The following is a 12,065-nucleotide window of genomic DNA, read 5'->3' as shown; positions in this document are numbered from 1 at the left end:
GACTTGGGTTTGCTCTGGGATGGCATTGGTGCATCTCGTCTCCCTTTCTAATACCGGAGAGAGTTGGTTGCAGAGATACCATAAAATATGCCTTGGAAGACGAAATCTACCAATAGAAATCCGCTCATTGAAAACACGCTCCCTGAGTAATGCAGCTTACGCCAGATCCTCCAGCAATGCAAGATTTGCCATTTTGGACAAGTCACAATGCATCAGTGTTGCCTTTTATATTATTTAACAGGTTTAACTAAATTGCCTCCAACCTTTGCATTCCACTCTCTTTCTAATTTAATTTATTATTCAATTAGGCTTAAATGGTTACATGTTTATGAATGCGATAGCACCCTGAGAAAACTATTAGTAGCTTAAGTGTCTATGAAAGAAATACTTGAGTAAACTATTCATGTATTATCTTTTCTTCTTCGTGGTTTATGATTTGGTCCAGTATGTCAATCCTTTCTCCATTTGGTGGATGGTATTTCATTAGCAGTATGACTTTTCTACCACACGGCGCTGTGCGTACGCACGGTCAGAGGTGCACTTAAATGTACACACCTTCTCAAGTGTAAGTACAAATGGATAAATCCCACACTTTGCTTAGAAATGATCGCACGCATGGTTAAGGGACATTTGTGTTCGTACGCAACATTGATAAATGAGGGCCCTGGTTCCCACGGACGCTATTATTATTTTTTTGAGACTGTGTGATGTAGATTTGAAATCTGAAACCACTGGAAGATGACTGTCCCTCCTCCCAACTCCTGGTTGAACCCTATATCACAGCCACCGACAAAAAACACCTACCTGCATTCGTTACATTGCAACCAGCAGAAGAGAGTGGTTTCATCATGGTAGCACATTCAGAGATCCATTCCTAGCCACGAATAAAAGTAAAAAAAAAAAATCATAGACATGAAACAAAAAACACTTTCGGTTTGTCATAGACGGACAATATTACATATACTAACACTGAACATACAAATATCACAGTTATAAGTCAAGTGAAATCTTATAGTTAGTCGGTTTCTAATATGATTATGCTATATTTAGAAAGCATATGTCATTTCAAGCCTTTTTCATACAGTTTTGCGGAAATAGAAAATGTCATATTGTTATTATATTTGTATTGTGTACTTGAGCTTGTGTCCTCAAACGTGACTACATCTCGGCAATTTAAACTATTTTGTACCAGAAAGGTGAGATTCAAACCTTTCTTTCAGTATGCAGCAGTACTCGTTATTGTTTATGGCCTCGCATAATTAAACAAATTACCTTGGGGATTGTGTAGATGACACTTAAGATGACATTTAGTTACATTTAACTGGTTTTAAAGTTCAAATAAGGAGACAGCGAGCACCTGGGGTTAGACAACGTTATTCAATTTCTGCCAAAATAAACTTTAGTTCACCCCTGCAGTGACCACAATAGTCACAAGAGACTAATGAATATAAATGTGCTTCATAGCCAGTATATCTCAGCCAAAAACTTGGTTGTAGCCTATTGTATCGGTGATGCTGCTGATGAACTGCGATACAATGTCATCAGTAGTGCCCCCTGTTGGTCATGTAGATGGCACACTGATACAATCAGTCATACATAAATCAACATAAATGCCATATAGGGCGCCTGTTAGAATTTTTGCATCAAAGGAAATTACATTCCGTTCTGACAGGAAGACATTTGAAAGATGATCAGAAGATGTATCTAACGCTGTGAAATACTGTGCACAGACAGTCTGTCTTCATTGGCCGAGGGGGACAATATTGCTCCGCCTTCAGAAGAAACGCACCAACCATTCTCCTTACCGACGCAGCCATCCACTGGACGGCGGCTCGCTCGCTTTGAAGGTCCCCTTGTGATCTCATACACTCCAGTTGATGTGTAACTGCTGAACAGACGGCGACAGAGAGGGAGAGAGCCAAGCTATACACTGGAGCGGTGAGAGTCCAAAGTTCTATGTATCGCGGCCGTCTTTTGGAAATATCTACACCTTTTCTCATTTTGGCTGTACTTATTTTATACCTCAATTGTATGCATGTATTTCGCTCACATTTTGATTGATGTGGCTTTTGTGAATTAGAACGCATGGAAGAACAATTCTGGAATCGGTACCATGAGTAAAGAAAAGCCGACCGTTAACTTCTGTTTGATGAAATTGGATGCTGAATAGGCAACATACTTTCTCTCCCGGATTATAAACTACGCTGTACACCACGCAGGGATACTTATACCATTTATTTTCTCGGGACTGTAACAAAACACTGCCCTTCTCAAACATATTTTCGTTTCCATCTCCGATGAAAGATTCCCCTGCTGGAACTATTACGCACGAGATACGCTGCCAGACCTCGGAGCCCTGTGACGATCGTGATAACTGCAGCTCGCCAACGGGCGCGTTAGTCTGTTCACCGACTCCTTTAGATCCTATTCGCCAGGCAAAGCGCCTTCCTATCCGGATACTCAAGATGTTGACGGCGCACACCGGCCACTTGCTCCACCACCCGGACTACCTGCAGCCCTTACAATCTGCACCAGTGAACATTGAGGTATTGTAATTATGTTTCTATTGTCACACAGATGTGTGTTGTTGTTTGACATATAGCCAATTCAATACACCTTTATTCTCTCAACACTTTGGTGCGTTTTTGCGAAAAGCAAGTTCTTCAGCTTTTAGCCAATAATGCGCAATATATGTCCGTAGTAGGTCTATTTATTTTCTTGATGCGCACAGTCATGGACTTTTTTAAAAGTAGTTCCCTGACGGTCTTTACTCGTAGACCACTCATAGTCCGAGTTACCGTTCCCACCATTTTTTTGCTTAAACTTTGTAGGCAATACATCCATTCGATAAAACTAGCCCTAGCCTACAGCGCGACACCGTTTGGCCTACTGCCAACAATTCGTAACAATGACTGTTAGCCTACTAATAAATACTGTTGTTATGATATGAACGTTAAGGTTGTAATTCATAGAGGGCCCAAGGGGTCTGTGTTACTGGCCAAACAATTATTCACTGACAATAGACAGGCCTACAGTTCAGTCTGTCTGTGTGTCTGTCTGTCTTTCTTTCTGCACCTGTCTAAGTGGAGTGTGTATACGTTTTTCCTTTCCACATACCCATTACATTCAAAGCTGTGACAATTGGTTCTACTTAACTTTAAGTCATGGTTTATTTCTCCAGCTGGATGCCAAGAAGAGTCCCCTGGCCCTGCTGGCTCAGACCTGCTCCCAGATCGGCAAGCCTGACCCTCCTCCCTCCTCCAAGCTAGGCTCCATCCCCTCCAATGGCCATGGTGATAAGGACCATAATGGACGCTCCTCTTCCTCCTCCTCCAGTCACAAACTTGGGGACCACCGGCCCATAAAGGACGACAAGTCCAGCTTCAAGCCCTATAACAAAGTAGGGGGAGACAGTCGGAGGGATGTGGTTAGTAGCTCTAATAACAGCTCTGATAAAGCTGGGTTCAGGGTACCTAGCAATGGGAATGGATGTGCTAACAGTAACTCATCAGGCTCTTGTCCATCCTTTCCACCACATGCCATATCTCCCAACTCCAGGGTGGGTAGTGGCACGCCCCCTCAGCACACGCAGCAGCCATCGTCCCAGACACACAGACAGAGCCAGTCGCCACACGGACAACGGAATTCCCGCTCTCAGACTCTGAATGGAGAACACAAACAGGAACAGGCCAGTCCACACAGGAACAGTAACAGTAGCAGCGGCGGCCATCTTAAAAAAGAGTTGGATGTGAATAAGGTTCATTTGGACAGTCCCCAACTGGCTAACTCTAGCCACGCCAGAGCCAGCACGAACTCCAGCACAGGCAGCTCCGAGGGAAGCCCCAGCCACGAGGGGCCCAAGGCAGACTCCCAACCACCACAGCCTGGCCTGGGCCCTGGACATATCGCTCCCATCTCCCCTTACAAGACTGGCCACTCTGTCTTCCCCATGTCATCCTCTGGAATGGGCTACCATGGCTCTGTAGTGGGTTCCTACGCTGGATATCCCTCCCAGTTTGTCCCAGGTTTGGACCCTAACAAGTCTGGTCTGGGAGGTGGGGGGTGAAGCACTCCACTGGAGCCTCTCCCCCCTCCTTCATGCAGGGCTTTTGCAGGGACCCTTACTGCCTCAGCTACCCCAACGCGCCCCACCTGGGGAGCAGCAACCCCTGCATCCACGACCCCTCCTCCACCCTCAAAACAGGCTACCCAGGCTTGGTCTACACCTCCCACCCCCTCCACTCCCTCCACCCCAGCACTATGTCTTCCAGCATCACCCCCACCCTGTCTCACCCCCTCTACACCTACGGTTTCATGCTCTCCAATGACCCCATGCCTCATGCCTGTAACTGGGTGTCGGCCGCGGGGCCCTGTGATAAACGCTTCTCCACCTCAGACGAGCTGCTGGCCCACCTGCGCACACACACCTCCTTACCCGGAGGGATGGACAGTAAGCTCCTCTCTGCCTACCCCTCTGTCTCCTCCTCCTCTGTTGCCTCCTGCCAACTCCATCTCCCCCATCAGAGCCAGGCCTCCCTGCAGAACTCCTTCTCCCTTAGGGCTCCTCATACCCTGGGTCTGGCCCGGTACCACCCCTATGGTAAGGTCCACCTGCCCCCTGGACCTACCTCCATCCCCCTGCACTCCCTCCAGGCTGGTTCTCCTTACTACCCCCACTACGCCCTTTATAGCCAGAGACTGGGCTCAGCGTCTGCCTTGGGCTACCAGTGATCGCTCATCTCCATCCATCCACACAGTCTATTACAGTGTTTTTCCTAGCATTACTAAGCCAAGGCGCCCCCCCCCCCCCACTCCTTCCTGCCTAGCTCTGCTGCCCCCTGCCTAAAACTGCTGGGAACTCTGTTGATCCGATTAGTTTTAATAGGAAGGTTATGGTAGCCCTGGATGAAGGTGTTTCAGGGGCCTCTGTGGGCAGGATGTTCCAGCTATATGGGGGAATCACTGCAATTCCATACCAAACCAGGATCCTATGAAGGAATCTGAGAAGGGGCTGGATGCTTGCATGTCTGTACACTGCTAGGATACTGCTCTCATGAACAAGTGGATTGGACTGGACGAGTGGACATGGTACCATGCTAGCTTGTAACAGCACCACAAACTGAGCTGGTTGATAGCTGGCTGATAGCTGTTGGTAGGATGCTGTATAAACACCTCATGGATCTCCTGACATCAAGCTGAGAATAGTGATTGCAGTGGAGAGGGGACAGTGATGGCAGCCTTCAGCACTGTGGGGAGGCTGGGGGGAGAGGGGGGCGGATGCATGCTTGCTTGACCTTGAGTGTGCGTTTAGCTCAGTTATGGTTTTGAGATTGGTTTCTGTTCCATGCATTTGCTTCTTCTCGGATTTGAAAATATACATTTTATTTATTTTTTAATTGATCGCTTTGGCTTTCAGGTTTACTATCCAATAAATTATTTTTAATTGTTCTTACTTTTTGTTATTTTATTTCAGTAATACTGTTCATTTTATCCAGGGTTTGAGGTCAATTCCATTTAAATTCCAATCAATTCAGAAAGTGAACCTAATTCTAAATTTTCTTAATTGAAAACATTGAAGAGAATTGGAATTTCAGTGCACTCCCTGAGTTGACTAAAATTGAAGTGGAATTGACCCAAAACCTGATTTTTATCTATTATGAACAAGATATGTTTCCACACGGTAAAATACATTTGCAAAAAAAAAAAACTTTGTTTTTTCCTCTCCTTCTCTGAATGAATGGCTTCTTAATTGTTGTTTGTATAGCAGATTAATAGTGATATTTTTTGTTAAATATTTGGGTCAGTGACCTGGGTAAGGGAGGGATACAAACCCAAATACAGGAGAAACATGTTCTGTGGTGATGGCAGAGCTATCCGGTTTTAAAGGGGAGGTCATATTTTGTTGAATAAATGATAATGAATATATTTAAATTCTGTCTTCATTTGTTAATCCAATTGGTTCTTTGACAGCTCATTCATCTCAATCCTTTTGATTTGGTTCATTAGGCCAGTATGATGTAATAATGAATCACTTAGTCTGGAGAGAACATTCAAAGACCGTGTGACTAAGAGACAAAGAATTCTAGAGAATGCTTATTATATGTTGCTCTGGATAAGAATGACTGCTAAATGACTACATTTTTGAATCTCAGAATGACTTGTGAATATACATATATTCAGCACAGTATTACAGTACTGTATTCAGCAGGGGCGCAACTTTCACTGTGATACAAAACGCCCCTCCGGTATGCTTTAACACCATGCAGACTCCTCAGAGCGGTCGGGTAGACCGTTTTCCGGTTTCGGCAGGCAGAATTTAGGTCCGCATGGACACCACAGAGTGTGCGGACAGGCTGTGTGAAGGAAAAGCTTCTGAAAGGCTGGCGTATAGGACCAGCACGGGACAGACGAACAGAGGCAGCTGCTATCTGTGTTGTTCTTTTTCTCTGAGTTGTAAAAGCAAGCAGAGCAGAAACTGTCTACTCTTTAGTTGACTGATCTAGCGGGAAAGGTAACTGCTGTTTGGCAGAAACAATTTACTTTATTCCCAGTGCTGAGCTCGTAGTGTAACTGACATGTTTAAATTAGCTAATGTTTAATACCCTCTCGACTGAAGTGAATGAACTAGCAGCTAGTTAGCTAGCTAGTAGCTACCACAGCCAGTTCAGCTCTAGCTAGACTCTAGGTATCTGTCTCATAGCAGTATCTAACAGCTGCTTTGTGTATGGAAAGGTTTTGTAGCCTTTGTTTTGTCCTGTTTCAACATAAGTACATTTTAAGATGTACCATTGTACCATTAGCTAGAGTTAGCTAGCTAGCTGGATCACTGACTAGCTATTATTTTTTGCCTCAACCACATTAGACCTGAACCAGCGGCCAAACGATTGAAGATCGATATTCTGGTGTTTTTCTCAGTGCAATATTAGTTTTTATTAGTCAGTATAGTAATGTAACGTTATTGTTCTGTCAGTTTCTCTAGCTAATTCCATACTTTTCACACTGATATGGTATAAACAGCTCCACAGGCTTCACAGTCATGGTTCACAGTCAGTACACAACACTGTGCTCATCATGTCTAAGCAAGATCAGATGGTGACAGGTGTCCCTGCAGGGTCAGACAGCCAAAGAAGACCAGTCTATGGAGCTCAGGTGAATTTTACAGTATATTATAACAATCAGTGAATGGATACAAAGTTCCATCTTGAGTTGATGGCCACAGTGTGGGATCTGTGAATAATGGTGATTCCAATTATTGAATCATTGATTCCATCCATGGATAATATAATGTATAAATGTACACCAAGGTAAGTCTTTGTCATGCCTCATCTGAGCAGGATCAAATGGTGACAGGGGTCAGTCTCATCAGGGTCAGGCAGCCAGGGAAGACCAGTCTCTGATGGCGCTGAGGTGAACTTTTGCAGATACAACACTTTATTCTCGCTGTGCAGCAAACACTGGAGAAGCAAGAAGCGTCAAAGTTTGAAACTATTTTAAGGCAGTCTGACAAACCTCTAAAGTTGATTTCCAAACTGTATTAAGGGTTGATATTGGCTTTTCCCGATGACACAAACCACAATGTGTCGAAGCCCTGGTAGATGCTATTGATGATGATGCATGGATACAGATGTGTTTGAATGCCCAGTCATGTTCATATCATCTCAGACATAAATTACTGTAGTTGAAGACCATCCATAGAACGTACTATATATGCCTGTGACATGGAATTACATGCAGTTAGAAATGTCATTCCTCTGCTGGAGGTGTAAAATACAGAAATGCCTTATTTACATAAGTATTCAGACCCTTTGCTATGAGACTCGAAATTGACTTCATGTACATCCAGTTTCCTTTGATCAGTCTTGATATGTTTCTACATCTTCCTCTGTGGTACATTCAATTGATTGAACATGATTTGGAAATGCACAAACCTGTCTTTACAAGGTTCCACAGTTGACAGTGCAAGTCACAGCAACATCCAAGCCATGAGGTCGAAGGAATTGTCTGTAAAGCTTTGAGACAGGATTGTGTCTCGGCACAGATTTGGGAAGGGACCCAAAAAGTTATGCAGCATTGAAGGTCCCCAAGAACAAAGTTGCCTCCATCATTCTTAAATAGAAGTTTGGAACCAACAAGACTCTTCCTAGAGCTGAACGCCCAGCCAAACTGACAAATCGAGGGAGAAGGGCCTTGGTCAGGGAGGTGACCCTGAACGAAATGGTCACTCTGACAGAGCCCTAGAGTTACTTTGTGGAGATGGGAGAACAATCCAGAAAGAAAACTATCTGTGCAGCCCTCCCCCATGGTAGAGTGGGCAGACAGAACCACTCCTCAGTAAAAGGCACATGACAGCCTGCTTGGAGTTTGCCAAAAGGCACCTAAAGAACTCAGACCATGAGAAACAAGATTCTCTGGTGTGATGAAACCAAAATTGAAATCTTTGGCCTGAATGCCAAGCATCACGTCTGGAGGAAACCTGGCACTATCCCTACGGTGAAGCATGGTGGTGGCAGCATCATGCTGTTGGGATGTTTTTCAGCGGCAGTGACTGGGTAACTAGTCAGGATTGAGGGATAGATGAACAGAGCAAAGTACAGAGAGATCCTTGATGAAAACCTGCTCCAGACCTCATACGGGTGCGGCCAAGACAACGCAGGAGTGGCTTCAGGACAAGTCTCTGAATGTCCTTGAGTGGCCAAGCCATAGCCCGGACATGAACCCGATCGAACATCTCTGGAGAGACCTGAAAATAGCTGTGCAGTGATGCCTCCCCATCCAACCCGACAGGGCTTGAGAGAGGATAAGCACAGACGAAAGGGAGAATCTCCTCAAATACAGGAGTGCCAAGCTTGTAGCAACATACCCAAGAAGACTCAAGGCTGTAATCACTGACAAAGGTGCTTCAACAAAGTACTTAGTAAAGGGTCTGAATACTTATGTAAATGTAACATTTCAGTGTTGATTTTTAAAAATGTAAACAAAAATATGTTTGCTTTGTCATTATGGAGTGTTGTGTGTAGATTGGTGAGAGGAAAACAATGATTTAATCAATTTTAGAATAAGGCTGTAACTTAACCAAAAGTGGAAAAAGTCAAGGGGTTCGAATCCTTTCCGAATGCACTGTATCTCTCGGGAGACGAGGGTTGTAAAGGGAGGGTACATTACCAGAAACGTTCAAATTTGACCTGTAAACTACCAGAATTTGGGTAACTTTTTAAAATGCAATTTATCAGATGATGTCTGTAATTATCCCTGGCCCTCTGTGTGGCCTATCAAATGTCAAATACATAAAATATTCAAATACGATGATTTTGAAATAAAAAACTGAGTGACATCTGTAGAACTATCGTAAATATAAACATAGTCAATAGCATTGGTAGTTAATATGAGGGTTTCAACATGGAATATCCTTTATATATTTTTTACACACTTTTATTTATTTTATTATGTCAATATGTCTTTGTTGTTAATGGTTTGGCACAAAACTGGTGGTAGTTGTGAAAAAAAGTAAATAGTTGGAAGAGTGTTGTGGAATTATTGTAATCAAAAGGAGAGACTTTTAGATTTCTTGATTTCTTGACAATCAAAACTTTATTATTTAATTACTGCAGTAATGGAGCTGGTCGGTAATCACCCCTGGAGGTGATTGATCACTGAGAACTCAACCAGCTGGTTTGAGCCACAGCATTTTATAGCAAAGTCCATCCTTCTGGAATTCCTGAAAAACAACAGATGTATGGAATGGGTCACAAGGTTAAGATTTGTTTAAAAGATACTGATAATTTACAGTAGACAGTATCTCTTGTAAAAACAAATTCTCATTGTGTAGAAATCAGGGTCTGGCCCAGAGCCACCTCTCCCTGGTACCTTATAGAACAGACACATGAACTCATGCTATGGAATGTGGTCTTGTTAGGCTTATCGCCAAAAGACATCGTAAATCTTTTGTCAGTGTTAAATCTCCCACAGCCCTATACTCAGTAGAACACACACAGATGAGTGTTCTAACAACCCCGTATTCTGTTGCATAAAACAACCATTTGATGCAATAACAGCATTATAACATAATCTTGTCATTTCTGTTCTGACAAGAGTTGCAGAGTTAATTTAAAATAATGCCATTGTTAATTAGATGCTTTCTGTTACACCCTGATCTGTTTCATCTGTCTTGTGCTTGTCTCCACCCTGTACCAGGTGTCTCCCGTCTGTCCCCATTATCTCCTGTGTATTTATACCTGTATTCTCTGTTTGTCTGTTCCCAGTTTGTCTTGTCCTACCACTTCCCGTGTTTCCTGTGCTCTAGTTAGTGTTTTTATTAGTGTTCCCAGTTCTGACCTTTCTGTCTATCCTGATCCGGCCCGCCGTCCTGTACCTGTGAGCTCCATCGCTCCAGCATCTCCTTCCTAGGATACGTCATTGCTGCAGGGAATATTCAAATGGACCCTGACAAGGTGAAACCCTGACATTCCTCGAGACTCACCTGTCACCCTGGCTCCCGTCGGACCATGGCATTCGTTCGACAATGTTTTTGGTGACCCACCATGGTTCCTGACATCTCTGCGTTCGTTGCCGCTTGTACTGTGTGTGCACAGAACACGACTCCGCGACAAGCTCCGGCTGGCCTTCATCAACGCTCCCTGTCCGTCACTGCCCCTGGTCCCAAATCCTTGGACTTCGTCACATGCCTCCCTCCGTCAGAGGGCAACACCACCATCCTTATGGTAGTGGACAGGTTTTCCAAAGCCGCCCATTTTATTCCCCTTCCTAAGTTGCCCTCAGCTAAGGAGATGGCCCAGCTCATGGTGCAGCAAGTCTTCTGGATCCGGGAACTGCCGGTCGACATGGTCTCCAATCGCGGTTCTCGTCCCGATTCTGGAAGGCGTTCTGCACCCTCATTGGGTCGTCCGCCAGTCTGTTCTCTGGTTTTCATTCCCAGTCTAACGGCCAGGAGGAGCGAGCCACACAGGACCTGGAGATGACTCTTCGCTGCCTCTACTCCACCAATCCCACCACCTGGAGCCAGCAACTCGTGTGGGTGGAATATGCCCGCAACACCCTTTCCTGTTGTGCTACGGGTCTTTCGCCTATTGAGTGTTCCCTAGGATATCTGCCTCCGTCAGCATACCTTCTGTCCAGATGTCCGTCACTGTTGCCGTACCTGGAAGAGATCCCGGGCCGCTCTTCTCAAGACCACCTCCAGGTATCAATGACAGGTGGACTGCCACTGAACCCCTGATCCCCGCAACCGTCTTGAGCAGAGGGTATGGCTGTCCACTCGGGATCTGCCCCTCCGGGTGGAGTCCCGCAAACCCCCCCCCCCCCTTTTTTCAGGCCTTTCCCTCTTTCTCTCTAAGGTCCTAAGCCCCTCTACTGTTCGCCTTCTGTTGCCCCACACTCTCTGTATACATCCCACTTTTAATGTGTCTAGAAATAAATCTGTCTCACAGCTGTTTGTCTCCTCTTTCCACACCTTGATCTTTTTCTCCATGTCTTATGCTTGTCTCCCCCCCCCCCCACCAGGTGTCTCTCATTTGTCCACATAATCTCCTGTGTATTAATACCTGCGCTTTCTGTTTGTCTGTTGCCAGTTCGTCTTGTCAAGTCCTACCAGCGTGTTTCCGAGTTTCCTGTGCTCTAATTTATGTTTTTCTCAGTCTTCCCAGTTCTGACCTTTCCACCTGTCCTGATCCTACCCGCCGGCCTGAACCTGTCTGACTCTGATTTGGATTATGACCCTTTGCCTGCATTGATTGACCTTTTGCTATAATAAACTCAGACTTGTACTATCTGGCTGCTGTGGCTGCGTCTGGGTCTTAGCCTGAGCCCTGATACTTTTTTCATTAATTAGGCATCATGGACAATGAGGACACAGATATTTAAAAAAAAAATACTATATGTGAATACATGATTACCTATTAATTACAGAAGATGCCAGTACCTTTGCAAAATTACTGGTAGATTTGCAACCCTACTGCAGACTAACCCAGTAAGTGTGTATTGATTTTCTGACTCCCAAGGCCCTACCAGGTTCTGGTATTCCTGTGTTCTATTCATCACAGCATACATGG

At 44.7% G+C, this 12,065-nt stretch overlaps 1 pseudogene; it reads left to right on the top strand.

Moving 5' to 3' along the window:
- The first annotated feature begins 1,829 nt into the window (after window positions 1-1,829).
- Window positions 1,830-5,925, top strand: LOC135544622 (zinc finger protein 703-like; annotated as a pseudogene).
- Window positions 5,926-12,065: the final 6,140 nt, after the last annotated feature.

Source organism: Oncorhynchus masou, chromosome 8, assembly GCF_036934945.1.
Source record: "Oncorhynchus masou masou isolate Uvic2021 chromosome 8, UVic_Omas_1.1, whole genome shotgun sequence".
Taxonomy (NCBI): Eukaryota; Metazoa; Chordata; class Actinopteri; order Salmoniformes; family Salmonidae; genus Oncorhynchus; species Oncorhynchus masou.
The sequence above is the reverse complement of the archived record's forward strand: the minus strand, read 5'-3'. Positions and strand labels throughout refer to the sequence as shown.